This window comes from Emydura macquarii, unplaced genomic scaffold, assembly GCF_026122565.2.
Source record: "Emydura macquarii macquarii isolate MOO-44397 ecotype Brisbane River unplaced genomic scaffold, CSIRO-AGI_Emac_v2 contig_298, whole genome shotgun sequence".
Lineage (NCBI taxonomy): Eukaryota > Metazoa > Chordata > Testudines > Chelidae > Emydura > Emydura macquarii.
The window spans coordinates 52,230-79,791 of NW_027130435.1; the positions used below are offsets into that span (position 1 = coordinate 52,230).

General features: G+C 51.4%; 1 pseudogene; it reads right to left on the reverse strand.

The window, feature by feature from the left end:
• Positions 1–1,250: 1,250 nt before the first annotated feature.
• LOC137156530 (duodenase-1-like) lies at positions 1,251–24,212 on the reverse strand (annotated as a pseudogene).
• Positions 24,213–27,562: the final 3,350 nt, after the last annotated feature.

Genomic DNA, 27,562 nt, shown 5'->3' on the forward strand with positions numbered 1-27,562 from the left:
GGATGCCGGAGATTGTTTGGGGGATCAGTGACTGTGTATCGCTATGTCCGGGGGGGAGAAAGAGAAGGTGTAAGGGGACCAAGAGGGATGCCGTGGGAACACGGGTGGAGGGTTGCAGGTATTCACACTGAGTGTGGGAGGGGGGAAATCAGATCACAGGACACTCTGCCTAAGGTTCCCCCGTCACCACTCCACCAAATAAGGAGAGAAACTAACCCTAGATAGATAGACGGGGAGGATGGGGGGATGGGAAGAGGCTGATCGATTATTCGTCACTAGAACAGTTCCCAACCTGTTCCCTTTTGTCCCGGAAGTTGAACCTCTGGGATCCGACCAGCTGCTTGCCCAGACAGCTTTTCTCCTTGCGGTTCCCTTTGCAGCTCACCCTGGGGACTCCTCCAGCCCTGAGCGGATTCATTCCCTGCTGCCACTCCCCAGCTCCCCATTTCCAGGGCCCAGCCTAGAGCATTACACACCAGCTCAGCCTTTGTCTGTGGGAGCCGATTCCCCCCACGCCTGGCGGATGCAGCGGCTGCGCTGGATTCACAGCTCAGGTCGGTCGCTCATTCCTGGATTCTCGCTTTTTTTTTTTTAAACTTCATTTTAATTCATTTCTGACTCCAAAGCAGTGAGCGAGATGCACCAGGCCGCTCAGCAATGCGGGGAAGGCGAGGCGGGATGGAGAAGATCAGCGCCGTCAATTGTTCTGTCCTCAGTGCAGCCTTCGCGGAGTTCCCTTCCCACGAGCAAACGCTCGTTGGCCTAGCTGGCGCTGGGACAGGGTGTTTGTAGTGGGAGGTGGCCACCCCAGGGTGACTAACCCACGAGACAGGCCCAGTGAGGATGGGGTTTTCACACGAGTTAGCAGGGCAGGGACAGACGAGGATCTCCCATGAACATCCCCTTGACCGGCTGACACAGGGGAGAGCTGCAACCCCTGCGTCTTCCCCAGCGCTGGACTCTGTCTGTCACCCCGGGGGAAAGAAACCAGCTGTTTGCCTAGCGAAGAGACAGGCTGAGGGCTGGGATTTCTAAGGGAGCTGACGGTAGCCAGGCTTGAACCCGGCTCCTAACTCCCCTGGGCTGCCTGCCTTGAGGCTTATGGGTTGGGCACTGCCTGAGCAAAGCGATAGCTGGGGGGGCTCAGCCTAGGGGGGCTCAGTCCCTCTGCAAAGCAGGCCCCACGGCTGGGTCTCACCAAAGGACAGACACGGCACAACTCCAGCCCCTGCAGTGATTCACGGAGGGACTCAGGGCTGCAGCTTGTTCATGTTCTTTTCAATCCAGGGGATGAAGGTGGAGACTCTTGTGTACACCACGGGGGGGGATCCCATCATCAAATCCATAGGAGATGATGCCCTGGGCCTTTCGCCCGCATACCAGGGGGCCCCCAGAGTCGCCCTGAGAAATGGAAAGGGACACAGATAAACAACATCCAGTCGTGGCGCTGCCAGTCTCTGCCTCTCACACTACCTGCAGCCTGCCTGGTCTCTGCCTCCTCCCTGCAAAAGAGCAGCTATTTTCCCATTCATTTGTACAGCACCGAGCGCAAGGGGGAGACCTGACCTTCGATCTGTGCTTTGCGGCCTGACTGCGACCCTGACAAATTCATAAATCACAACAATTGGTCAAGGGGGCTTGAAGCCAGGAGGAGAATCACCTTGGAAGGGTTTTTGCCCTCGTCTGGGTCCCCCGCACACAGCATCATGGAGGGGTCATAGTTCTCATCTGGCCCGTGAGGAGTACTCCAACATGCAGCCTCCGGCATCACCACCACGTCCACCTCCTGCAGAATATCCGAGGTCTCCTCACCGTCTGCGCTAGTGCAGCCCCAGCCGGTGACACTGCATTTTGCCCCGGGCTGTACTGTCTTGTCGGCGCGGGGCAGGGGGATGGTTTTCACCCATCGGGTCAGCTTCGCTTTCCTCTTCAGCTGATACATGATAAGACTGATGACGATCAGAGCGAGGGTGGTACTCAAGGACACAGAGACACACCCCATGCCCAGGAAAACACATTGCGAGGAGGTCACTGGAGGTGGGGTGATGAGATGCGGGTGGAACCTGCAGCAGTGTGAGATCACCGGGGGCGGGGTGATGGGATTGGATGGTACCTGCAGCAGTGTGAGGTCACAGGGGGCGGGGTGATGGGATTCGGTGGTATCTGCAGCAGCATGATGTCGTTGTTATCAGTTTCTTCATCATATTGCGGGTGGGGGATCTTGACATCCACGTTGATCACCTGTTGGCTCTGTTCCGGTTCGCTAATGTAGTGGCCCCCCAGAAACACCGTAATCTCGCTGTGAGAGCCAAGACCGACACGTGGGGCCTTAGGAGCAGAGCGGGGAGCTGGGGGAGGGGCGCAGGGACAGTGATATGGGGGGACGGGGCAGCCCAGGGCTCTCAGGCCGAGATCTCAGACTCAGCTCCCAGCCTGTAAACCCTCACCCCACTGCACACATGCTGGCTGCCATACGGCCCCGGGGCTAAGCACCGGCTGCCTGCGAGGGTGGAAATGGGGCATAAGGGGCCTTTTCCCTGTAGGTGGCGCCGGCTGCAGCACAGAGCCCCTGCCCCGTGGCATGGGGGTCCCAGCCGGTGTCTCTCCCGGCCCCCTGTGCTGTTCCCCTGAGCGCCTTCGCTGCCCCGTGTCCTCCTGGCCGCTGGGGATCAGCTCCCTGCACCCTGGGGACCCTCCTGGTAGATCCAGACAGCTTCTGTGCCTGGCTCCCCCACTCCAGACCTCTGCCCAGCTCTTCTGGGGCTGGGACCTAGGGGAAGACCCGCAGCCGAGGGGCGCCTGCTGCAGGGATTGGGGCTGAGTCTCAGGATCTGGGCAGCGCCTGGAACGATGGAGCAGGGCCCGGATCTCAGTGCTAAACAACCCTAAATAACCACACAACCAGCCCCTAACGAATGAATTACATTGTATTGTGTTTACACCAAGAATACGAATGGCCCAATGTTGGCTCTGACGCCCTTGGGCTTCTCTTTGCCTTTCCCACAGGACACCAGTAAAATGAGGAGGGCTTTGCACAGCTGGATCCCTGCACAACTGGGTCCCTGCACAACTGGGTCCTGGGTTCAGGGAGACACCAGGATGAAGAGAAAAACAGGCTTTTACTCCTCGGCATAGTGGGCGCCTGTCAGCACAAAATCCTTCCACACCAGGAAGCCCCCGGACATCTTTGGACCTGTGGAGGTCTATCTGTTGAGAAAGGCCATGTAGGGTCGAGAATGGGGCTTGGTGGCCTGGCCCCCGATGATCTCTCCTGGCACCGCGGGCAGAGAGGAGGGGAGGGATCAGCTCAGGTGCCCATGGGATGCCCCAGCGGGACCAGCTTTGTCACCCCCTAGCCTGGTGAGCCCCACACCCCAGATGTGCAGAGCTGCAGACCCCTGGGTGCAGCCCCTCTCCCGCTCTGCACTGATCTAGATGTTAAGAACCCCCCGTTCACCCCTGTGGGCCTCTAGACACACACCTCATTCACCCCAAAGCCCCAGGGGTCTCTGAGATACCATCCAGAAAGCCAACATCTCGCAGACTCTCTATTCAGCCCAAAACCCCAGAGGGCCCCAATCCTATCCTCACTCACCAGACCAAAACCCGGGGGGCAGGAGAAGGGCCGCGGGGAGCAGCAGCCAAACGTAGATCTGCATGCTCAGAGTCAGTGCAGGGATAATGCCTCTGTCTGGGGCTGGGGTGATTTATAGACTGAGCTGGGTGGGAGCTGGTGGGCAGGAAACCTCAGGGTCACCCACACGCTCCTCCCAATGCAGGGCTCAGGCCTCTCATTTTCCAGCCACAGCCGACCACACGAGCTTGGGGGGGCAGGATGGGCAGGTCCTGCACAGCTGGTGCTACAGCACAGCTGGATGGATGATGCACAGCTGGGTCACTGCACAGCGAGAGATGAAGCACCCCTGGATGGAGAAGACCCCGGTGGGGACGTGTCTAACAGGATCAAGAGAGCCGGCTCATGGCTGGGCACATCTGGGGGCCTTCCTCACCTACACCCAGTCTCTCTCAGCTCCCTGCCCATCTCTCCGTGCCTGGGGCTGTGGGTGACAGCCCCGGATATCGGTGGCAGGCAAGAATGCAGCTCTTTGATTTTTTTCACCGCGGCCCAGCCGTATGCAGGGGCAGGGCTGGGCAGAGCTGCCACCGGCCCCCATCACAGCGACTGCAGCAGGAGGGTTTCTGAGAAGCGCCCCGGAAAGACTGTGACCACGCAAAGGGGATGTGGCAGCATGTGTGAGGCTGTAGGGCCAGGAGCTGTGCCCATGTAGTGCCAGAGGGGAAATGACACAGCAGAGATGCAGAGAGAACCCAGGTGTCCTGGCCCCCACCTTCCTGGCTCTAACCACTAGACCCCACTCCCCTCCCAGAGACTGGGATATAATCCAGGAATCCTGGCTGCCAGGAAATGACACAGCAGATACAGAGAGAACCCAGGTGTCCTGGCTCCCAACCCAACCCTGCTCTAACCACTAGGCCTGCTCACAGTCCTGCCTCAGTGATCACCACAAACCCAGGCCTCCTCACCACACCCGCACCATCCTGCAGTGCTGTAACTCTCCCCGCACGCCCCTTTAATTCCTGCCAGCCTCCCAGCATCCCCTCTCATCCCACTGAACTCCCTGAAAAACCTCCAGCCTCCCCTTTAATTCACCAACCTCCCCTTTCATTCCCCCAACCTCCCCTTTCATTCCCCCAGTCCCCCGAGTCTCTGCGATGTCCATTCCTGGCCCCTGTTGCATGTCCTCACCCTGCTTCTGCCTGTCTCTCGTCTCCTCCCTCGCCTGCCCCTGGGCGGATGAGCTTGGAGAGGCCGGATGATCTCGTTACATGGTCAGACCACGGCCGCTCCTTCGCGCTTGTCGGGACGTCTTCCTGCGCTCCAGTCCATGGGGCGATGCTGTTCCAAACCCCCTCATTTTGAACCTGGCCGAGGTGGGAGATGCTGGGATTTTCCGGATGTAGCTCAGCTCCACGGCCCGTATTGGCCGTTCCAGTTATGCCAGTAGGTCCATGTCTCGCACGCAGACCGAAAACCGGAGACCACCAGCACCTGCTGTAACCGGCTTTAGCTTCACCTGCCCTGCTGCTGTTTGTGCCTTTCTTGCCGGACTTTCTGCCTTCAACCCATTGTCGGTGGGGACTGCCCCCAGCTCCTTGCCCTGTTCCACTGGCTCCAGCTCGTCATGCGTGGGTTGATCCCAGCACATCGACTTGTCTCAGCCCGGCTTTCTCTGCATCCGTTTCCAGGCCCTGCTTTGCCGAGGTTTCAGCCAATCATTTTGCCAGGTTCACAAATTCCTCGTCCCGGCCTGCCCGGTAATCAGTGTCATCAGCCAATCAAAGCTTTGAGCCTGTTCGCCCCGCAATAACGATGCTGCAAATGTGATCTTCTCCAGGGCATCCATTGTTACACGCTCCACATAGACGGCAAACAACGTGGGCAAATGGAGGCAGCTTTGCCAGACTCCAACCGTGCTGTAAAACCATTCCCCTCTTGTGCCACAGACAAGGCTGCACTACCAGCCTGGGCACACGGTCGTTTAATGGTAAAAATAAGCTGACGACCAATGCTGGTCTACTTCATGATTGCCAGGAGAGCTTCGTGCCAGGCTCTGTCAACACCTTCTTGAAGTCGACAAAGACGTGGGAAATGTGCTGCGGGTGTTGTAAAGTGTTTCCTGTTGGAGGCCCGGTGCAATTCGAGTTGCATGACCACTGTGCTACAGGCTCAGCCTAGCTGGAGTTGCTCACGTGGCTATTCTGACCCCGGTGGCACGATATTTTCCGGCTGGCAGAGATGAGCAGAACTGAGTAACCTAGCAGATGTCTGCGTTTCTGCAGACCACGACACATAACAGGACGAAATACACACTCGGAGCTGCACATAGAGCAGTGGTTCTCAACCAGGACTACGTGGGATGGATTGCATCCTCAGCAAGTTTGCAGATGACACTAAGCTTGGGAGAGTGGTAGATACCCTGGAAGGTAGGGATAGGATACAGTGTGACCTAGACAAATTGAAGGATTAGGCAGAAAAGGACCTGGGGGTAACAGTAGATAAGAAGCTGGATATGAGTCAGCAGTGTGCCCTGGTTGTCAAGAAGGCTAATAGCACATTGAGCTGTGTAGGCGTGTTGGTTTCGTGGGAGGCCACAGCGGCTTCCTACAAACAGGGAATAGCTCGCGCTTGGCGAGTGAGTAGTCCTAATAGTCCACCCTTAGGCAGGGTGAGCAGCAGTTACTCGCTCAGGCCCTCAGTCAGGGCGGGCGAGCAAAGAGTCAGTTGCTCCAACCCCTAGGCAGGGGTGAGCAGAGGCAGATTGCTCAGGCCCTCAGGCAGGGCGAGCGAACAAGGAGTCTATTGCTCCAGCCCCTAGGCAGGGCGAGCAGAGGCAGATCGCTCAGGCCCTCAGGCAGGGCGAGCAAACAAGGAGTCTATTGCTCCAACCCCTAGGCAGGGCGAGCAGGGGCAGATCGCTCAGGCCCTCAGGCAGGGCGAGTGAACAAGGAGTCTATTGCTCCAACCCCTAGGCAGGGTGAGCAGACGGCGGCAACGGCTGCAGGCGGTGTCAGGAGAGCAATTCTCCTGGGGTGGCTAGGGAAAAGGGGAAGGGGAGGGGGACGCAGGCCCACCCGTCTCCACTGCATCCCAGCCCAGGGCCCTAGCAGTGGCAGAAGCGGCTGCCACTGTGTCGGCGGGGCTCCCGCCGCAACACACCGACTAGAATGTGGCTTCAGCCACAGACCGTGGTTGTCCCTGGGCTACTTCCTCCCCACTGACCCTAGTACCTGCCTCCTCCATGCCGCGAAAGTGGTCCGCCAGGGGTAGCGCAGTCAGTCCTTCCTCGTCGACCAGGGGTAAGGCGGGAAGCTCCTCTTCAGGGGGCAGCTCCTCAAGGTCGTTGGATGTGGGGAGAGGCTCAGCCTCGGGCAGCTCCTCCAAGTCCTGCCCCGCTGCAGGGAGGGGCTCGGCGGCCGGCAGTTCCTCCAAATCCGGCCCGGCCTCCGGGGGTGCCCGCCACTCGGGCCGCTCTGGGGTCTCAGCCCAGTCTGGCGGTTCCAGAGCACGGCCCCGGGCTCGGGGTCAGGGTAACTCGGCCCAGTCGTCCTGGCCGGGTTGCCTAGTCCAGCTCCTCGAGGGCCCTATCCAATCCCCAGGCCCGGGTGGGGCTGGGGTTCATCGGCGGCGGCTAGGCTCTGGCCTAGGCCTCTGCTGGCGGGGCAGCACATCTGCCTCTAGCAACAGTCTGAGCCCTACTGAGCTCAGGGACCAGGCTTTTGTACTTCCCCTTCCTGTTGGGGCTCTGCCCCGTGGCTGCCAATTGGCCTGGCCGGGTGGCCCTATCACGGCCCGGGTCCCTTGTTGCCGGGCAGACTTTGGGGCAGGGTGTGAGTTGGGCCAATCAGAGCGCTCGTGTCCTTCCTCAGGCTCTGGCTCCATGGGAGGCCACAGCAGCTTCCTACAGGCTGCATTAGTAGGAGCATTGCCAGCAGATCGCGGGAAGTGATTATTCCCCTCTATTCGGCATTGGTGAGGCCGCATTTAGAATATTGTGTCCAGTTTTGGGCCCCCCACTACAAAAAGGATGTGGACAAGTTGGAGAGAGTCCAGCAGAGGGCAACAAAAATGATTAGGGGGCTGGAGCACAAGACATATGAGGAAAGGCTGAGGAAACTAGGTTTGTTCAGTCAGCAGAAGAGAAGAGTGAGGGGGGATTTGATAGCAACCTTCAACTACCTGAAAGGAGGTTCCAGGGAGGATGGAGCTAGGCTGTTCTCAGTGGTGGCAGATGACAGAACAAGGAACAATGGTCTCAAGTTGCACTAGGGGAGGTCTAGGTTGGATATTAGGGAAAAAAAATTTCCCTAGGAGGGTGGTGAAGCACTGGAATGGGTTACCTAGGGAGGTGGTGGAATCTCCATCTTTAGAGGTTTTTAAACTGTGGCTTGACAAAGCCCTGGCTGGGATGATTTAACTGAGGTTATTCCTGCTCTGAACAAGGGTTGGACTAGATACTCCTGTGGTCCTTTCCAACCCTCATCTTCTACGAATCCACTGCCTGCTGGAAGGACCATCAAAATCCGACCGCTGCGCATCTCACGATGAAGGGCTGGCGACGGGCATGCGCTATGTGAGGAAATGTGGTCCGGGGAGTCTGAATGAAGGAAAGACGACGAAGCCCCGGGACAAGTTTTTGTCTTCCGTGCGGTTTGGCATCTGAACGGGCTGGAAACGCAGCACGGATGCCAGAGATCTTTTCCCCCGGATTGGCTCCGGTGCAATCTTTTGTGTCCAATCTAGGCGGCAGCCAATCCGGGGTGAGGGACTGATCTCGGGGGGGGAAGCACCCTGGCCGGGGGGGGTTGTTTGGGGGATCAGTGACTGTATCACCAAGTCTGAGGGTGAGAAAGAGCAGAGAGCTTAAGGGGACCATGGAGGATGCCGTGGGAAGGCGGGTGGAGGGCCGCAGGCATTCACACTCGGTGCGGGAGGGGGGAAATTGGATCACAGGACATGCCGCTGATTTCAGGCGTCGGCCCCATTTTGGCCAGCCCCCCCCTGGGGTCGGCACCCCCATCTCCACGCTGCAAGGGCCGGTTGGCCACCCTTGCCCCATCCCAGAGCCAGCCAAGGGAGGAGATGGACGGTGGATGTGGTATAACCCAGAGCGGAGGCGGACCCTCAAGGAGACGTCTTGGTGCATGGGGGGTTTCAGGGAAGCCCCGATCTTGCCGGGCCAGCCAGCAACGGCCGAATTTGGGGGGGCGTCTTGTGGAACTATCAGGAAACATCGTCCCTAGCTGGCGGTGTGTGATTGGGGACACGAGGGTTGGGGAAAGCAGAGACAGACGCCTCCCGTGGGGGCCGAGGAGGTGGGGTTTCTGTGAGTAGCCGGCGCCAGGGACGGGGTGTCAGAGGGGAGCGGGGCAAGCGGGCTTGAGGGCAGCTGCTGTTCACCTGGATGTAACAAGGTCACTCACAGCCCTGGGAACCCCAAGAACCGTCCCAGCCCAATTCCCTCCCAGAGCCAGGGAGAGAATCCAGGAGTCCTGGCGCCCCCATGCTCTAACCACTAGACACCCTCTCCCCTCCCAGAGATCGGGCACAAACTGAGGAGTCCAGACTTCCAGCCCCCCTCCCATTTAACCCCTCACATCCCACTCCCCTCTCAGGACTCCTGGGTTCTGGCTCCCTGTTGCCCACTCTACCCACTGGAGCCTACTCCCCTCCCATCCTCCCAGAGCCAGGGGCAGAACCCAGGAGTCCTGGATCTCCCATGCTCTAACCACTAGTCCCCGCTCCCCTCCCAGCGCCCTTAGACATAGGCAGTAATCCCTGCAGCTAGAAACCACGTCCCAGAGTTGGAAAGGCCCCATGTCCCATTCCCCACCCTGTGAGCCAGCCAGTTCCCCCCTCCAGCACCTTTTCCAGCTGCAGTCAGGGTCTGTTCCCACCTCGTGGGCTCTGCTGGGGGCCAGGCGCTTCAGTGGGGAGAGAGGTTTGCACCAGAGCAGACCAGCGAGGAAACCCCACACCAGCGCCTCGTGAAATTAATAGACTGCTCCAGACCAGCCGCTTGCCCAGGCAGCTTTTCTCCTTGTGGTTCCCTTTGCAGCTCAGCCCTGGCCAGCAGGGACTCCTCCAGCCCCGTACGGATTCATTCTCTGCTGCCACCCCCCGGCTCCCCGTTCCCAGGGCCCAGCCTAGCGCATTATGCACCAGCCCAGCCTTTGTCTGTGGAGTCGATTCCCCCCACGCCCGGCGGATGCAGCGGCTGCGCTGGATTCACGGCTCGGGTCGGTCGCTCATTCCCGGAATCTTGCTTGTTTTGTTAACTTCATTTTTATTCATTCCTGTCTCCAAACCAGCGAGCGAGATGCACTAGGCCACTCAGCAGCACGGGGAAGGGGAGGCGGGATGGAGAAGATCAGCGCTGTCGACTGATCTGCCCTCAGTGCAGCCTTTGTGGAGTTCCCTTCCCACGAGTGAATGCCTGCTGGCCTGGCCGGCGCTGGGACAGGGTGTTTGCAGCAGGAGGGGCCACCCCGGGGTGACTATCACATGGGACAGGCCCGGTGAGAACGGGATTTTCACATGAGTTAGCAGGGCAGGGATGGACGACGATCTCCCATGAACAGCCCCTCGACCGGCTGACACGGGGAGAGCTACAAACCCCCGCGTCTTCCCCAGTGCTGGGCTCTGTCCCTCACCTCCAGGGAAATAAGCCAGCTGTTTGCCTAGCGAAGGGACAGGCTGCGGGCTGGGATTTCCAAGGGAGCAGATGGGCCTTGAACCTGGCTCCTAACTCCCCTAGGCTCCCTGCCTTGAGGTTCATGGTTTGGGCACTGCCTGAGTGAAGCGAAAGGTGGGAGGGGACTGAGCCTCTCAGCAAAGCAGGCCCCATGGCTGGGCCTCGCCAAAGGACAGACACGGCGCAGCTCCGGCCCCTTCAGCGATTACTGGCAGGGCTCAGGGCTGCAGCTTCTTCATCGTCTTTTCAATCCAGGGGATGAAGGTGGAGACTTTGTGTACACCGCGGGGGCGGGGGGGGGGTTCCATTACTGCGTACCACAGAGACGATGCCGTGGGCCGTTCCCCTGCACACCAGGGGGCCCCCAGTCGCCCTGAGAAATGAACCTAGAAACAGATAAAGAACAAGTCTCAGCACCATCCCCGCCAGCTCAGCCAGTCTCAGCATCACATTTGCCCATTCTAAGCCTCCCCTGGCAAAAGAGCAGCTATTTTCCCATTCTTTTGTACAGCACCGAGCACAGGGAGGGGCCTGAACTTTGATCTGTGCTTTGTGACCTGACTGCGACCCCGACAGACTCGTAAATCACAACCATTGGTCAAAGGGGCTTGAAACCAGGAGGAGAATCACCTTGAAAGGGTTTTTGCCTGTCTTTGGGTCCCCCGCACACAGCATCGTGGAGGGGTTATAATGAAGATATGTACAATTGGTATCCGACATCACCATCACATCCACCTCCCGCAGCGTATCCGAAGGCAGCTTAAAGTGTGGGCTAGTCTGGCCCCAGCCGGCGACGCTGCACTTGGCCCTTGGACGCACTCGGTGACAGGCTGGGGGCAGGCTGATGAGGCTGACGTTTTCGTTGAGCTTTGCCTTTTTCTCCAGCTGTGCACAGGAGAAGACACAAGCACCAAGGGCAGGATAAAGGTCGGAATCGATGCTGGGCAGAGACGTCCCAATCCCAGGAGAGAGAAAATACAACCAACCCATGGCCAGGATGTCACTGGGGGCGGGGAATGGGATGGGGCAGTACCTGCAGCAGTATGAGGTCACAGGGGGTGGGATGACGGGGAGGAGGCGGTGCCTGCAGCAGTATGAGGTCACAGGGGGTGGGATGACGGGGAGGAGGCGGTGCCTGCAGCAGTGTGAGGTCACAGGGGGCGGGGTGATGGAGAGGGGGCGGTACCTGCAGCAGTGTGATGTCATTGTTTCAAGTTTTTTTGTTGTGTCGCGGGTGGGGGATCTGGCGGCGCACGGGGATCACTTGTCTCTGTTCCCGTTTTTTTAAGTTGTGGGCCCCCAGACACACCGTGATCTCGCTGTTCTGCTAAAACGCCATGATTCAGTACGGTGTGACAGCTGTTTCTTTGTAAAAAATCCACCTTAGGTAATACTGAGAGACTTCATCATCATCATCATCATCAATGAATGTGTCCAGCAAACTGTCCCTGGGCATGCTGACATGATTTTAAAACGAAGGGTCTGCATGAAAGTTAACGGGGCTGTTGTGCCTAAAAATCACTGAAGTCCCTTTGAAAATCTGAGCCCTGGGACTTTTGACTGAGTGTCTCCCAAGTCAGAATATCCTGCTGCTCATACATAAGAGAACCTATCCTGCCCTCCTGGAAGTGAGCGGCTATTTTTACATTGATTTTTCATAGAAATGGGGATGAAGCCGGTGTTCTGTCCAATGTCAAATCTATATTTAATCCCGTATGTCTCCCAGGGAGAAACTAAATCTTTTCTCCCTTATCAGCTCATCACACAAATGCCCAGGCAAACAGATCTTGCACTACAACGTGAATGTCAAGCCAGGCAGATTCTTTGCAAAGTGAGTTCCAGGCTAATCACCTTCTCCAGGGAATGCCCTGCCCCTAACCTCACCATCCCCCCACACACACCCAGAGCACACATAGAAATCACTGCTAGCGTGCAACAGCTGATCTCCTGTGTTTCAGTGCTGTCATGAGAGAGGGAGCGTGAGTGAGCAAGAGAGTTGTGTGCTTCAGCAGAGCTGGGTTTTCAGCGCTGTCCCGTGAGCTGTGACTGCCTCTGGGGGAACAGAAGTCAGTGGGACTCTGCAGAGAGACCCACCCCTAGATCAGTGGGGCCGAATCTGGGCCTTTGAAACTGAAAGCAAATAAAGATTAAAAAGGAATAAAATTATGAATCAACTCACCTGCCTTTTAAACATAGATCATAAATATGACGAGATCATTCTGACCTGCGATTTTCTCTGTTTTCTTAGTTTACTGACCTGCGTATGGATTTGGCTATCTAGTCTGTCTGTCTGTGTCTGGAATCCAGCATCTCAGGACATCCAGTAGGTCTCTGGATGTGACCCTTGGACCTTTGACCCGCAGCAGTGAAACCACTCGACATGTGTCGTGCTCTCTGTCGGAGTGGCACAAAGTGCCTTCCTCGTCTGACTCCAAGATGAAGAGCTGATTTCCTGAGAATTGTCTAAATGCTGTTTTATTCCCCCTGGGATAAGATCCCTGAAGTTCACTCTCTGTAATGAGCTACCACTAAACCTGGGCTGGGTCAACTCTTCAACAATGCTCTGTAGGGAGTAAGAATGAGAGCAAGGAGGGTTGGATTATCACAGGATTTAGGTACCCAATCTCAGCAACAGTCAATGAAAAAGGCATGTATTTAGGCTCAGGTTTTCAAAACAGCCGGAGGAGCTAGATACCTTAATGGCAAATGATTTAATCTCCTCTACACTCCTTTGAAGCTCCCAGCCATAATTTATAATTACCACAAGACAGCAGCATGGCCAGCTAGATTTAAACGTCACTAATAAATGAATACAGGCTGGGAATGGGAAAGTGGAGTAAACACCCTCTCTATGATTTGTCAGTCTGGTTCCTCTGATTTGTCCCCTAAGTTGAAGGACTCTCCCTCCCACCTCCTGCAGTGAAGAGCAATGCAAAGAATTCTTTTAGCTTCTATGCAACAGCAATGTCTTCCTTGAGTGCCCCCTTAGCACCTTGATCATCCAATGACCCCACTGATTGTTTCTCAGGCTTCCTGCTTCCGATATATTTAATAATTTGTTTTTGCTGTTAGTTGTTGTGCTCTTAGCTAGTTGTCGATCAGTTAGGTTCTGATTATTTGACTAGGAAATCAGCCAGACCTGGGGTCTCTGCCTAAAGTGAAGCTCCAAAAGGATGGGGTACAGTTGGGTCATTTGCATCATCTTCACCCCCACCAATGTCCTTGAAAATCCACTTCACACGTATTATGCCCAAAGTCCTTTCAAGTCCCCAGTATATCCCATCCTACAGCAGTACATAAACATCTGAATTTTTAATACAATGAACTCCAAAGATGTGAAACTTAATTCCATCAGGTTTGTCATGTATATTACAGGACACTGTCCTATCAGTCACAGCAACACTCCTGCAATATAATGTCTCAACCCCTTGCTGCACTTACTCAACTCAGATCTTCCTCTCACCTCACTTCCACCTATATGGAGTTGGCTCTTTTTGTCCTTATCCCTTCCAGTCTGTCTTGAATGCAATTCCTCAGAGACACTGCAGTGAATCAGATCTTGTAGTATGACACTCGTCAATCTAGTTTGGGTCTCCCATCCCTTCTCTTACCCTCCAGTTCTAGGAGAAACTGCCCGTTTTGTATCTGTTCTTCCTATATCCTTTTCACATGGTCAAACCATCTATGACTGGATTCCCTCAGCCTTTCTATAACTGGTACCACCTTCACATTTCCCTTAGTTCATTCATTCTAAGCATGGTCTGTCAGTGTAACTCCAAGCATCCATCTTTACTTTTTCCTTTTCCACATTATTCAAGATATGCTCCTGTCTCTTTGTCAGTGTCCAGAATTTGGAACCCTGTGAAATTTCAGTCCTAATTAACATCTTGTAGATCTCACTTTTCAATTTGACAGGTTTAATGAGAATACAAATGATCATATAAATAGGCAAATAGTGCCCATCCAGCAAAAGCTTCACTCCTACGACTAGGTTGAACACATGAATAACCTTATTGAAATTAAGTGTTGCGAGTACAAATTACTAGCATGAATATGAACCTGTCTGCAGGATCGGGATGATGCATATTGTTGATTAGGCTTAATAATGCAGATTGTCTATACATTGAAGTCTTGTAAGCATCCACTGGAGTTCTGACCGCAGACAGGCTGTAGGAAAATGTTCATTTAATCTAAACACAAGTTTGTGCAGTATCATGTCTATAGAAAAGAAGAGATTCACATAAACACAACAGACAAATGAAAAAGCCCATTCAGCAAAGGCCGCCTCTATATGATTATCATAAGGTGAGCATGATGGTTTTGGTGAACTAGTATTGGGAGGGTGTTCTACGCATGTGCTCATGGCATGAAGAAGACACGTAATCAGATTGTGGCATTTCTTGCCACTTGAAAGACATTGAGACCAAAAATGTATCAAAATTCATTTAAAGGTTAAGATAAGAAAAATATTCAGGGTTATTATAATGAATTATGATGATATATTTTGAAGGGATATTAAACATCATGTTTCAGGGATTAAGCCAATATATAACTATAAGCAATTCTACTGTGGGGGCCGATTATCCCACATCTGTCTACTGTGAAACTTCCTCTGAACATTTGGTTCTGGTCACTGTCTGGAACAGGACACTGGACTATATATGGCCCTCATGCTGGATTCACTATGGCAATTTTCATGTTTCTATCACAGAGACAATAGTAGAATTGAGCAGTTTTCTTCATCTGCATCCGTGATCCACAAAGATCTCAAATAACTTTGTATGTATTAATTTGGATCCATATATAGGCCGAAAGAGTGCACATAACACAGTCAGTGTTAGGATTAGCAGTATAAAGTTTAGGATTGTATAAGTATTTTAGGCCTGTGTATCTGCCTGAGATGGTATTCTGGGCCTGCTTTTTGGCCTGCTTGCCCTCCTGAAAACTCAGGTCTTCAAGCTACACATGTAAACAAAGACATTGTGCGTTGCTCTTGCCTCACCACAACAAGATGACTATTCTTTATTACTGTGAGAAGAGATAAGGGATGTAGATAAAATGTTTTGAGGTGTAGTGGGGGGTTGATTTATGAATGTACAAATGAAGGAAAATTCTGACTCCTCTTCAAGACCGACACCAGAGCAAGGTCAAGAACCGATTGGGAGGAGCAGAGAGACAAAGGGAGGTGTGAGAATGAAATACTAAAGGGCCATAAGGTGACCATGGCCAAAATGTAACCTCATTCCCTACCTCTCCCATGAGGTACAAAAGCCCCCAGACTCAAGACCCTCCAAAACAGGACATGACTTCTGGTTTCTGGAACCCTATTTTCTATGTTTAAAATGGATATTCCACTACTGGTGCGTTGGAATTTTTCATTCAAAGTTGCAAATATTATAAACCCTTTCTGCTAGACACAGACAGCTAGTGTTCCTTGGCTTTGTTATTAAGCATTTAATCCTTTGGGTCCCTCAATGTTTTATAAAGTTCAATATCTGTTTAAAGACAAGAGGAAATGGTCATGGTGCCGCGGGGGCGGGGAGGAAACTCTATCGGCATATAGAGATATGGTTATGGGAAAGGAAGCCCGACCGGTGTGAAGGTCTATGGTTTTATGCTTGCTTCTTTAGTCCCAAATAAAACCATTGCTTTGCCTGCAGATTGGGCTCTGGACTTTTGCTTTCTGGTGAACTGTATCTAGGAAGTGGGAGAGACAGGGCAGGAGAGACCTCACACATTCACTGTCCAACATAAAACAGTTTTAAACTAGGTGTGGAGTTCGGTATGCAGAGACCTCAGGCTGCTTAATACCTTGCTTCATACCAGTGGCTTTATAGAGCCACAGCAGATTTACACCAGCGGGAGATCTGGCTCCTTGACACCAAGAGAACTACGGATGATTTACCAATACTGGGGATCTGGTAAATTATATCTTTGTCTCTTAATTTCTGTCTGTTGTTTCAGTCTGTTTTGTTAAAATGCAATCTAATATCTATAGTATCTTATTGGATTCATCCCTATGAAAATCAGTAGTATTTCTGAAGAAGAAGAAGAAGAAGAAGAAGAAGAAGAAATGAATGTGCCCAGCAAACATTCTCTAGTCACGGTGACATGATTTTGAAAAGGACAAGAGAGTAAATTAATGGGACTTTTGTTCCGAAGTCACTTAAGTGCTTTTTGAAATCTACTTCAGTTGCACTTTGATTCATTGTTCTGCACCTCTGAATGTCAGGCTGTACATACAGAAAATAATTTATTCAACAGAATAAATATTCAATTTTCAGTAGAAATGGGAATGAAGCCTATATTCTCCCCAATGTGCAATCTATGTTTGTTGCCATACGACCCTGGAGAGGAAATAAACCTTTCCTCCATTATCAGCTCAACGGAAACGTAACTGGGCAAAGAGCTGGATCTTGTATTAGAAAGTAAATGTTAACAGAGGCAGATTCTGTGCAAAGGGGAATTTCACAGTGCAGAGAGGTAAAGAGCTGGGTCTCTCACGCATCAGTATTCAGACCAATGAGGGAGGTTACTAGTGGAGCTCCTCAGGGATCGGTCTTGGGACCAATCGTATTTAACCTGTCTATTACTGACCTTGGCACAAAAAGTGGGAATGTGCTAATAAAGTTTGTGGATGACACAAAGTTGGGAGGTGTTGCCAATACAGAGAAAGACTGGGATATCACAGGATGACAATGAGCTGCCAATGTGACGTGGCTGTGAAAAAAGCTAATGCAGTCCTTGGATGCATCAGACAAGGTGTTTCCAGTAAAGATAGGGAGGTGCTAGTACCGTTATACAAGGCGCTGGTCGGACCTCATCTGGAATACTGTGTGCAGTTCTGGTCCCCCATGTTTAAGAAAGATGAATTCAGACTGGAACAGGTGCAGAGAAGGATGATCTGCAGAATGGAAAACCTGCCTTATGAGAGGAGACTCAAAGCGCTTGGCTTGTTTAGCCTAACCAAAAGAAGATTGAGGGGAGATATGATTGCTCTCTCTAAATTCATCAGAGGGATAAATACCAGGGAGGGAGAGGAATTATTTAAGTTCAGTGCCAATGTGGACATGCAAACTCATGGATATAAACTGGCCATCAGGAAGTTTAGACTTGAAATTAGACGCAGGTTTCTAACCATCAGCGGAGTGAAGTTCTGGAATAGCCTTCCAAGGGGAGTAGTGGGGAAAAAAAACCAGCTGGCTTCAGAACTGATCTTGATAAATATATGGAGGGGATGGTATGATGGGACAGCCTAGTTTGGCAATTGACTGATCTTTGACTACTGGGGGTACATATGCCAATGGTCTGTGAAGGGATGTTAGATGGGGGGTTCTGAGTTACTACAGAGAATTCTTTCTTGGGTGTCTGTCTGGTGAGTCTTGTCCACAATCTCAGGGGTTAGCTGATTGCCATATTTGGGGTCAGGAAAGAATTTTCCCCCAAGACAGATTGGCAGAGGCTCGGGGGGGGGGGTTTCGCCTTCCTCTGTGGCATGGGGCACGGCTCACTTGCTGGTGGATTCTCTGTACCTTAATGTAGACCAATTAACATTAATTTTAAGATATGTGACTGGCAACGATGAAGTTGTAGAGCGATTTTTTTGTTTTGTCCCACTAAAATCCCACACTTCTGAATGTTTAGAGACAACTGTTTTGGGAATCATTTCAAATTTAGGTTTGGACATCAAAAATTGTCGTGGGCAGAGCTTTGATAACGCTCCAAATATGGCAGGAAAATATTCAGGTCTGCAGACAACAATACAAGCCCCTACACTTTATTCATACCGTGTTCCAGACATTCCTTACATTTAATCTGCAATGCTGCAGCTGAATCTTCTGAGGGAGCTACACATTTTTTGACTTTGTGTATGCCTTTTTTTCGGTTTCCATACATCGGTGGAGTATGCTACAATCACGCTTGGAGCAGGCAAATGAAAAACATTTGACAGTCATAAGAATTTGTGACATTAGGAGGTCTACTTCTGCAGATGCTGTTTTGGCTTTGAAAATGAGCTATGATGATACAAAGAAAACCTTATTAGACATAGCCACGTCAAATTCTGAAAAAACGGGTGCAAAATCCTGAGCAGAAAAGTTTGAAAAATACGATGTTGCTGTTTTTACTCTTTTGTGGAACCATTTACTTCCGAGAATTAATGCCATCAGCAAATTGATGCAAAAGGTTGATATAAATTTATTGAATGTTGCCCAGCTGCTAGCCTCAGTTAAAAGTTTTGTCATGGAAGTTCAAAATGACTATAGCTTGGTGGAAGCAGAGGCACTAACATTAACAGAAAATATAGCTTCCTCTGAAATATCTGATGAGAAGTGTAAAAAAATAAGGAAGTTATTTTTTGATGAAACTAGAGACAATGAAATCAATTTAAAAGGGAAAGAGAAGATCATCGTTGAGACCGTTCCCATCGGCGCAGTGCAGTGAAGACGGCGCGCAGAAGAGAAGCCCAGAAATCGACGGGAGTTACGCAAGTTTTTTGCGTAGCTTGTGTAACTCCTGTCGACTGCCTCCGAATCCCGAAGGTAAGTACAGACAGGGTCTAACAGCGCAATTGCAGAGTAGTGGTGAATCTCTAAAGAAAACTGTTGATTTATTTTGCATGGTTTTTGACATAAGTATGGACGAAAATGCTAAAAGTCACTACAGTAAGAAATTAAGTGAATGCTACTGAAAGGACATAGACACAAATCTTTTTGAAGATGAAGTGAAACATTTCATTCATTTTATCAAAAATGATGTGGTCTGTGCTTTGAGATTACCAGTTGATTCATATAGACTTGTACATGATGGTTTGCAGGCAAACTTTCCATGTGTAGAAACCATTCTGAAAATATTTTTAACAACGCTGAAAATTGGAAAATCTGAAAATATTTTTAACAATGCTTCTGATGAACGTTCTTTTTCTGTATTGAAATGAGGTAAAAATTTTTTGTGAAATATGATAAGGAATATTTGATAAGTTCAGCAATATTGACAATTGAAAGTGCCTCTTTACAAAATATTACTTACAATCACTTAATTTATGATTTTGTGAAGAAAAAGTGTAGAAAAAACGCTATCTGAATAATTTTTTTTTTTTTTCAAATCAAATAAGTTTCTTTGGAGGAAGTTAACTTCTCTTTTTCCATTCATTTTTTTCTATACTTTTTACTTTTGCACATTTTTCATGTTAGCCTAATGCAAATACAAGCTTTCATCTAGATCAGAAGTTCTCAAACTGTGGTCCGAGAACCCCATTCAGGTGGACCAAGGAAAGGTTATTAAGGTTTTTTTATAAAGTGCTCTTATCCGAAGCACTTTACAATAGTTTGCCAATGGTACAAACAACACGTGGGAAGATCCTTAAGTGGTCCACTGAGACCCTAAGCAACTTTCAAGTGATCTGTGAAAAAAAAAGGTTAGACTACAAAAACAATCAAGATACCTCACTTTACTTTCATGTACTTCTTATTACTTATAATATAGGACGAGGATGAAGAAGAAAAGAATGAAAACCGGGGGGAGATAAGAGAGAATGTTCTTTTTCTTGGCCTGGTTCTGAGGGGGGGGACCCCAAAAATGAAGCTGCACACAGGGCCCCACTAACTCTAAATCCTCCATTGCCTCCACCTCCACCCTGTTTCCCACAGCGCAGCGCTCCCATGTGCTGAGCTGGGATATTGACATGGACCCTGAGCAAGGAGAACTTCCTGTGGAGCACCTCCTGCCACCCACCCTTAGCTCAGCGCTGTGTGCCACTTTGGGGCATTGCAAGCTGCGTGGCCTGCTGGGGGAAGAATGCGCCCTGCCAGCCGCACCCGATCCTGCTCCTTACAGTTCAGTGCCCCCCAGCATTGCGTACTCACCCCTCCACCCTGCTCAATGTAACTTCACCCCCACTAGCATCATGCTGGGGCACTGAGATCAGCTCTGGCTCTAAAGGGACAGCCCCCCAAAAAAGAACACCCCCACCCGGCTCTGCAGCACTGAGTTTTTGGATAGTAATTTAAGACAATTTAGACCAACTGAGGTTCTCCCATGGAGATAAAAGAAGTTTGGTTATGAATCTTCAGTGTGTCCAATCAGGAAAGAAAAACCGAGCATGTTAAAATGTAAACAGTCACAACAGTTCAGACATTACACACTTAATACTAATCAGAATCTACTTGTCAATGAGCAATCAAGTAAAACCATCATCTAATCCAACATGCTCCATCCTCCCAAATTATGACCTTCCCCCAAATCTAGAATAAAACAACAAATCAACCAGCCAATTAAACAAAATAAAGAGACAGAGAGAGAATCAAACAAACAAACAAAGACTCTCAGACCCTAAGTAGATGTTTTACCTCAAAATAGAAGAAGACACTCTATGAATTCCACTATGGACTAACCTGCGGCTATTGATTTTATGGGCAACTTGCTCAGATAATGTGGTGAGGGTGGCTATGTAAATCCTTAAATTAGAAAGACAGATTATGATTTTATTCACACTGGGATAAACACCTGAAACAAAGGAAGAAATAAACCAGCAGATAAGACAAAAAAACCCCAAAACTAAACAGTGACAAGCCAGCAAAGAAAACTTCTCATCTTCAAAGCAGAATGTCAGAGACTCCATGAAGTCTATCAGGGGCTTAGTTATGGCTACTCATTTTATATGCAAAGTACTTGGATAGTGTGGTGATGGAGGCAACATAAATCCCTAAAACAGATTGATTCTGATTTTTTTATACTTGTGTAATTCAACAGTAACTCCATTGACTTCAGGTTTTTTGTGCTCTTTCTATTATTGCATAATTAGATTGCATGCTATGTTCTCATGGAGAAAATGTTGTCCTTAGTTGTTTTATTTGTAAAGAAACAAAATAAAATCATGGTGAAGGGAGAAAGATGGTCCTTTTATTCTCGGTGAATAACGTCCACCTGCTTAGCTTCCTCTCTGCATCTTTGATCCCTTTATTCATAGAATCATAGAATATTAGAGTTGGAAGGGACCTCAGGAGGTCATCGAGTCCAACCCCCTGCTCAAAGCAGGACTAACCTCAGCTATATCATCCCAGCCAGGGCTTTGTCAAGCCTCAGCTTAAAAACCTCTAAAGATGGATATTCCACCACCTCCCTAGGTAACCCATTCCACTGCTTCACCACCCTCCTAGTGAAAAACTTTTTCCTAATGTCCAACCTAGACCTCCCGCCCTGCAACTTAAGACCGTTGCTCCTTGTTCTGTCATCTGCCACCACCGAGAACAGCCTAGCCCCATCCTCCCTGGAACCCCCTTTCAGGTAGTTAAAGGCCGCTATCAAATCCTCCCTCATTCTTCTCTTTTGCAGACTAAATAAGCCCAGTTCCCTCAGCCTCTCCTCATAAGTCCCGTGCTCCAGCCCCCTCATCATTTTGGTTGCCCTCTGCTGGACTCTCTCCAACTTGTCCACATCCTTTTTGTAGTGGGGGGCCCAAAACTGGACACAATATTCTAAATGCGGCCTTACCAATGCCGAATAGAGGGGAATAATCACTTCCCGTGTCCTGCTGGCAATGCCCCTCCTAATGCAGCCCAATATGCTATTAGCCTTCTTGACAACCAGGGCACACTGCTGACTCATATCCAGCTTTTTATCCACTCTTACCCCCAGGTCCTTTTCTGCAGAGCTGCTGCCTAGCTCGTCGGTCCCAAGTCTATAGCTGTGCATGGGATTCTTCCTTCCTAAGTGGAGGACTCTGCACTTTTCTTTGTTGAACCTCATTAGATTTCTTTTGGCCCAATCCTCCAGTTTGTTTAGGTCACTCTGTATCCTATCCCTACCTTCCAGGGTATCTACCGCTCCCCCCAGCTTAGTGTCATCCGCAAACTTGCTGAGGGTGCAATCTACCCCATCCTCCAGATCATTAATGAAGATGTTGAACAAAACCGACCCCAGGACCGACCCCTGGGGAACTCCGCTTGTGACCGGCTGCCAGCTAGACATGGAGCCATTGATCACTACTCGTTGAGCCCTATGCTCTAGCCAGTTTTCTATCCATTTTATAGTCCATTCATCCAACCCATACTTCTTTAACTTGCTGATAAGAATACTGTGAGAGACGGTATCAAAAGCTTTGCTAAAGTCAAGGTATATCACATCCACCGCCTTCCCTACATCCACAGAGCCAGTCACCTCATCATAGAAAGCAATCAGGTTGGTCAGGCATGACTTTCCCTTGGTGAATCCGTGTTGACTGTTCCTGATCACCTTCCTCTCTTCCAAGTGCCTTAAAATGGATTCCTTAAGAACCTGCTCCATGATTTTTCCAGGGATTGAGGTGAGGCTGACCGGTCTGTAGTTCCCTGGATCTTCTTTCCTCCCTTTTTTGAAGATGGGCACTATATTTGCTTTTTTCCAGTCCTCAGGGACCTCCCCCTGTTGCCATGAGCTTTCAAAGATAATAGCCAATGGCTCTGAAATCACCTCAGCCAACTCCCTCAGCACCCTCGGGTGCATTTCATCCGGCCCCATGGACTTGTGTATGTCCAATCCTTCTAAATAGTCTTGGACCTGTTCCTTCAGCACTGCGGGATGTTCGCCTCCTTCCCATTCTGTGCCACCCAGTAAAGCAGTCTGGGAGCTGATCTGGTCTGTGAAGACAGAGGCAAAAAAGGCATTGAGGACCTCAGCTTCCTCCACATCTTCCGTCACTAGGTCACCTCCCTCATTCTCTAAGGGGTCCACACTTTCCCGAATCTTCCTCTTGTTGGCAACATGCCTGTAGAAACCCTTCTTGTTCCCCTTCACGTCCCTTGCTAGCTGCAACTCCAATTGCGTTTTGGCCTTCCCGATTTCATTCCTGCACGTTCGAGCAGTGTTTTTATAATCCTCCCTAGTCATCTGACCAAGCTTCCACTTCTTGTAAGCTTCTTTTTTGCGTTTAAGTTTGCCAAGGACATCTTTGTTAAGCCAAGCTGGACGCCTACCATATTTGCTATTCTTTCTGCACATCGGGATGGTTTGCTCCTGTGCCCTCAATAAGGACTCTTTAAAATACAGCCAGCTCTCTTGGATTCCTTTCCCCCTCATGTTAGCCTCCCAGGGAATCCTGCCCATCAGTTCCCTGAGGGAGACAAAGTCCGCTTTTCTGAAGTCCATGGTCCGTATCCTGCTGTTCTCCTTTCTTCCTTTTGTCAGGATCCTGAACTCGACCATCTCATGGTCACTGCTGCCTAGGTTGCCACCCACTTCTATTTCCCCTACCAAATCTTCTCTGTTTGTGAGCAGCAGGTCAAGAGAAGCACGGCCCCTAGTTGGTTGCTCCAGCACTTGCACCAGGAAATTGTCTGTGACACTGTCCAAAAACTTCCTGGATTGTTTGTGCTCTGCTGTATTGGTCTTTCAGCACATGTCAGGGTGATTGAAGTCCCCCATGAGAATCAGGTCCTGTGAACTGGAAACTTTCCCTAGTTGAGTAAAGAAAGTCTCATCTACCTCATCCTCCTGATCTGGTGGTCTGTAACAGACACCCACCACAACATCACACTTATTGTTCTTGCTTCTAAGCTTAACCCAGAGACACTCAACTGACTTATCTCCAGTTTCATACTGGAGCTCAGAGCAATCATAGTGCTCTCTTACATACAGTGCAACTCCTCCACCCCTTCACCCCTGCCTGTCCTTCCTGAACAGTTTATACCCATCCATGACAGTGCTCCAGTCGTGTGAGTTACTCCACCAAGTCTCAGTTATTCCAATCATGTCGTAGTTTCTTGACTGTGCCAGGACTTCCAGTTCCTCCAGCTTGTTTCCCAGGCTTCTTGCATTTGTGTACAGGCACTTGAGATAAGTAGCCGATTGGCCTACTTTCCCAGTATGAATCGGCAGGCCTCCCCTGCTGCACCCTCCTCCTTCTGCTTCCTTATGGTGTCCTTCTTCCCCACTTACCTTCGGGCTTAGGTCCCCGTCCCCCATCGAAACTAGTTTAAAGCCGGGGAGAATTGGTGGCTGATCCAGGTCCCCGGTTCCAGGGCGTCACCTCGTTCCGCTGCCTGCGCTGCCCGGATGCCCCGTGGCTCTGGCAGGAGCTGTGCAGACACAGGCTGTTCTCGGACAAGGACCGGAACACGCTGGAGGCCCAAATCTTGGCGCAGGAGGGGGCCAGGGGCAGCTACTGCCAGGTGAGTCCTGGGGGAGGAGAGGGAGACCTGAGCCCTCCCTGCCTGGATCAACTCAGGCTGGGATCTGGGAGGGTCTCAGTAGCTAACACTCTCCTCTTCTATCCCCCAGTGCCCGCGCTGCCAGCATCTCGTCCAGCGCCTGGACCCTGGGACTTTGCGCACCCCCTGCCTGCCCTGCTCCCAGGAGGCCAGGGGGGAGCTCTACTGCTTCTGCTGGGGCTGCCTGACAGACTGGAGGGGCCCCTTGCCCCACACTGACCCAAGATGCCCCTTGCAGGCCGCACTGCACGATGCCCCCGATATCCAGGCCCCGAGATCATCTGTCCATGGCTGCCCTTCACTGGGGGCCTGTCCCACGTGCCATGTTCTCCTGAGCCACACTGGGCAAGGCTGACCCCAGGTGGGCTGCCCTGAATGCAGGTTCCAGTTCTGTTACTGTTGCTTGGGTCTGTGCAGGGGATACCCACGTGCCTGCCCCATCACTGACCGGCAGCTGGTCTGCAAGGGGGACGCGGTGACCCTAACTCCCAGGGGGAGCCCTGCAGTGGCTGGTGGCATGGGCTAGATCCTGGGGCTTTGGAGAGGGGGAACTGAGACGCTGCTGCAGGACAGGGCCTTCCTCTCCCTCTGTCTGTGCAGCACCTGCCGTAGCGAGGTCCCTGGCATGGCTGGGGAATTTTGGTGCCACTATGCTGTAGTGAAGCTAGTAAGTTAATTGTGTGTCTGAATGAGTGACTCAAATCAGTAATTAATGAACGGGGGAGAACAGTGGTCTTGGATCCTTCACTGCTTTATTGTTTTTTGCTTAAACATTTTCTCTAATAAAACGTTTTAAATGAAGGAAATTCCACAGCCAAAAAACAAGGTTACTTACCAGTAACTGTTGTTCTTCGAGATGTGTTGCTCATATCCATTCCAATTTAGGTGTGTGCGCGCCCCGTGCACAGATTCCCGGAACCTTTTTCCCTAGCAAGCCCTGCAGGGCCAGCTCAGGCGCCCTCTGGAGTGCCGCGCTCATGTCACGGTATAAAGGACACTGCTGGCCCAGCAGGCCCCCAGTCCCTTCTTTCTGCCGACTCCGACAGCGGGGATGGGGGGTGGGTTTGGAATGGATATGAGCAACACATCTCGAAGAACAACAGTTACTGGTAAGTAACTTTGTTTTCTCTCTTCGAGTGATTGCTCATATCCAATTTAGGTGATTCCAATTTAGGTGATTGAGTAGCCATACCTTTGGAGGCGGGTAGGAGTCACTGACGAGCGGCTCTGCTCAGCACAGCCCTGCCCACCGCTGCGTCTTCTCTCGCCTGTTGAACAATGGCGTAGTGAGTCGTGAACGTATGAACTGACGACCAGGTGGCCGCCCTACAGATATCCTGCAGTGGCACGTTCTGCAGGAAGGCAGCCGAAGAGGCCTGTGCCCTAGTCGAATGTGCCGTTATCATTCCAGGTAGTGGCACTTTCGCTTGCAAGTAACAGAGCTTAATACATGATGTGATCCAAGAGGAGATTCGCTGGGTGGAGACCGGGGAGCCTTTCATCTGATCAGCCACTGCTACAAATAGCTGTGTCGATTTGCGGAAGGGTCTGGTTCTCTCCACGTAGTGTGCCAGGGCCCGCCTGACATCCAACGAATGCCATCTCCATTCCTCAGCCGAACCGTGCGGTTTCGGGAAAAACACAGGGAGGAAGATATCTTGGTTACAGTGGAATTGGGACACCACCTTAGGAAGGAAGGCTGGGTGGGGCCTCATCCTGACCTTATCCTTGTAAAAAATAGTATAGGGGGGCTCCGAAGTTAGTGCTCTCAACTCAGAGACCCTCCTGGCTGAAGTGATGGCCACCAGGAATGCTACCTTCCAGGAGAGGAGTAGCAGGGAGCATGTCGCCATGGGCTCAAAGGGGGGTCCTGTCAACATAGTGAGGACCAGGTTTAAATCCCAGGGGGGGACAGGGTCTCGAACCTGTGGAAACACTCTCTCCACCCTTTTCAGGAATCTAACTGACATGGGGTGGGAAAACAGCGACCGTCGCTCCATCGGCTGGTGAAAAGCCGAAATAGCCGACAGGTGTACCTTCAAAGAGGCCAAGGCCAGGCCTTGGAGTTTAAGACTTAGAAGGTATTCTTGAATCACCTGTATGGGCGAGCAGGGTAGGAATAACACCCCTGGTCTCTGTCCAAATCGTAAAGCGCCTCCACTTCACCCGGTATGTAACCTGCGTGGAGGGTTTTCTACTACCGAGTAGGATCTGTTGAACCTGCAAGGAACAGGCCCTTTCACCCTCCGTCAGCCAGAGAGTCTCCAAGCTGTCAGATGGAGGGAGTCCAGGTCCGGGTGCAGAAGGCGCCCCTGGTCCTGGGAGAGTAAGTCGTACCGGGTAGGGAGTGTAATCGGCGTAGCAATGGATAGGTCGAGCAGTGTACTGTACCAGAACTGCCTCGGCCACGCCGGGGCAATCAAGACGACCTCCGCCTTGTCCCTCTTGATCTTGAGAAGGACTTGGGGGAGGAGAGGGATGGGGGGAAAGGCGTACATCAGGGACCCCGACCATTCTATTAAGAACGCGTCGGACTTGCGACCTCTGAGTGAGCAGTATCTCGGGCACTTCTTGTTGCGCGAGGATGCGAAGAGGTCCAGAAGGGGAGTGCCCCACACATGGAAGATTGAAGTCGCTACCTCGTGGTGAAGTGACCACTCGTGTCGGGGAGAAAATGACCTGCTTAAGCGGTCTGCCTCGTCGTTTCTGATCCCCGGGAGGTGGGAGGCAAAGATATGAAAATTGTGTCTCACCGCAAATTCCCATAGACCCATAGCCTCCTGGCACAGGGCCAAGGAGCGCGCTCCCCCCTGCCTGTTCATGTAGAACATGGCTGCTGTATTGTCTGTGAGGACCCGGACTCCCTCACCCCTCAGGAACCTGAGGAAGGTTTTGCAGGCCAACCGGACTGCTCTGAGCTCTCGGACGTTGATATGTAGAGCTCTCTCCTCCAGTGACCATAACCCTTGGGTTCTCAGGCCTCCGCTGATGTGGGCTCCCATCCCATATCCGAGGCGTCCGTGATAAGGGTCACGGATGGAGTCAGGTCTCTGAACGGAACTCCCTTGAGCACCTCTCTCGGGTCCCTCCACCAATTGAGGGAGG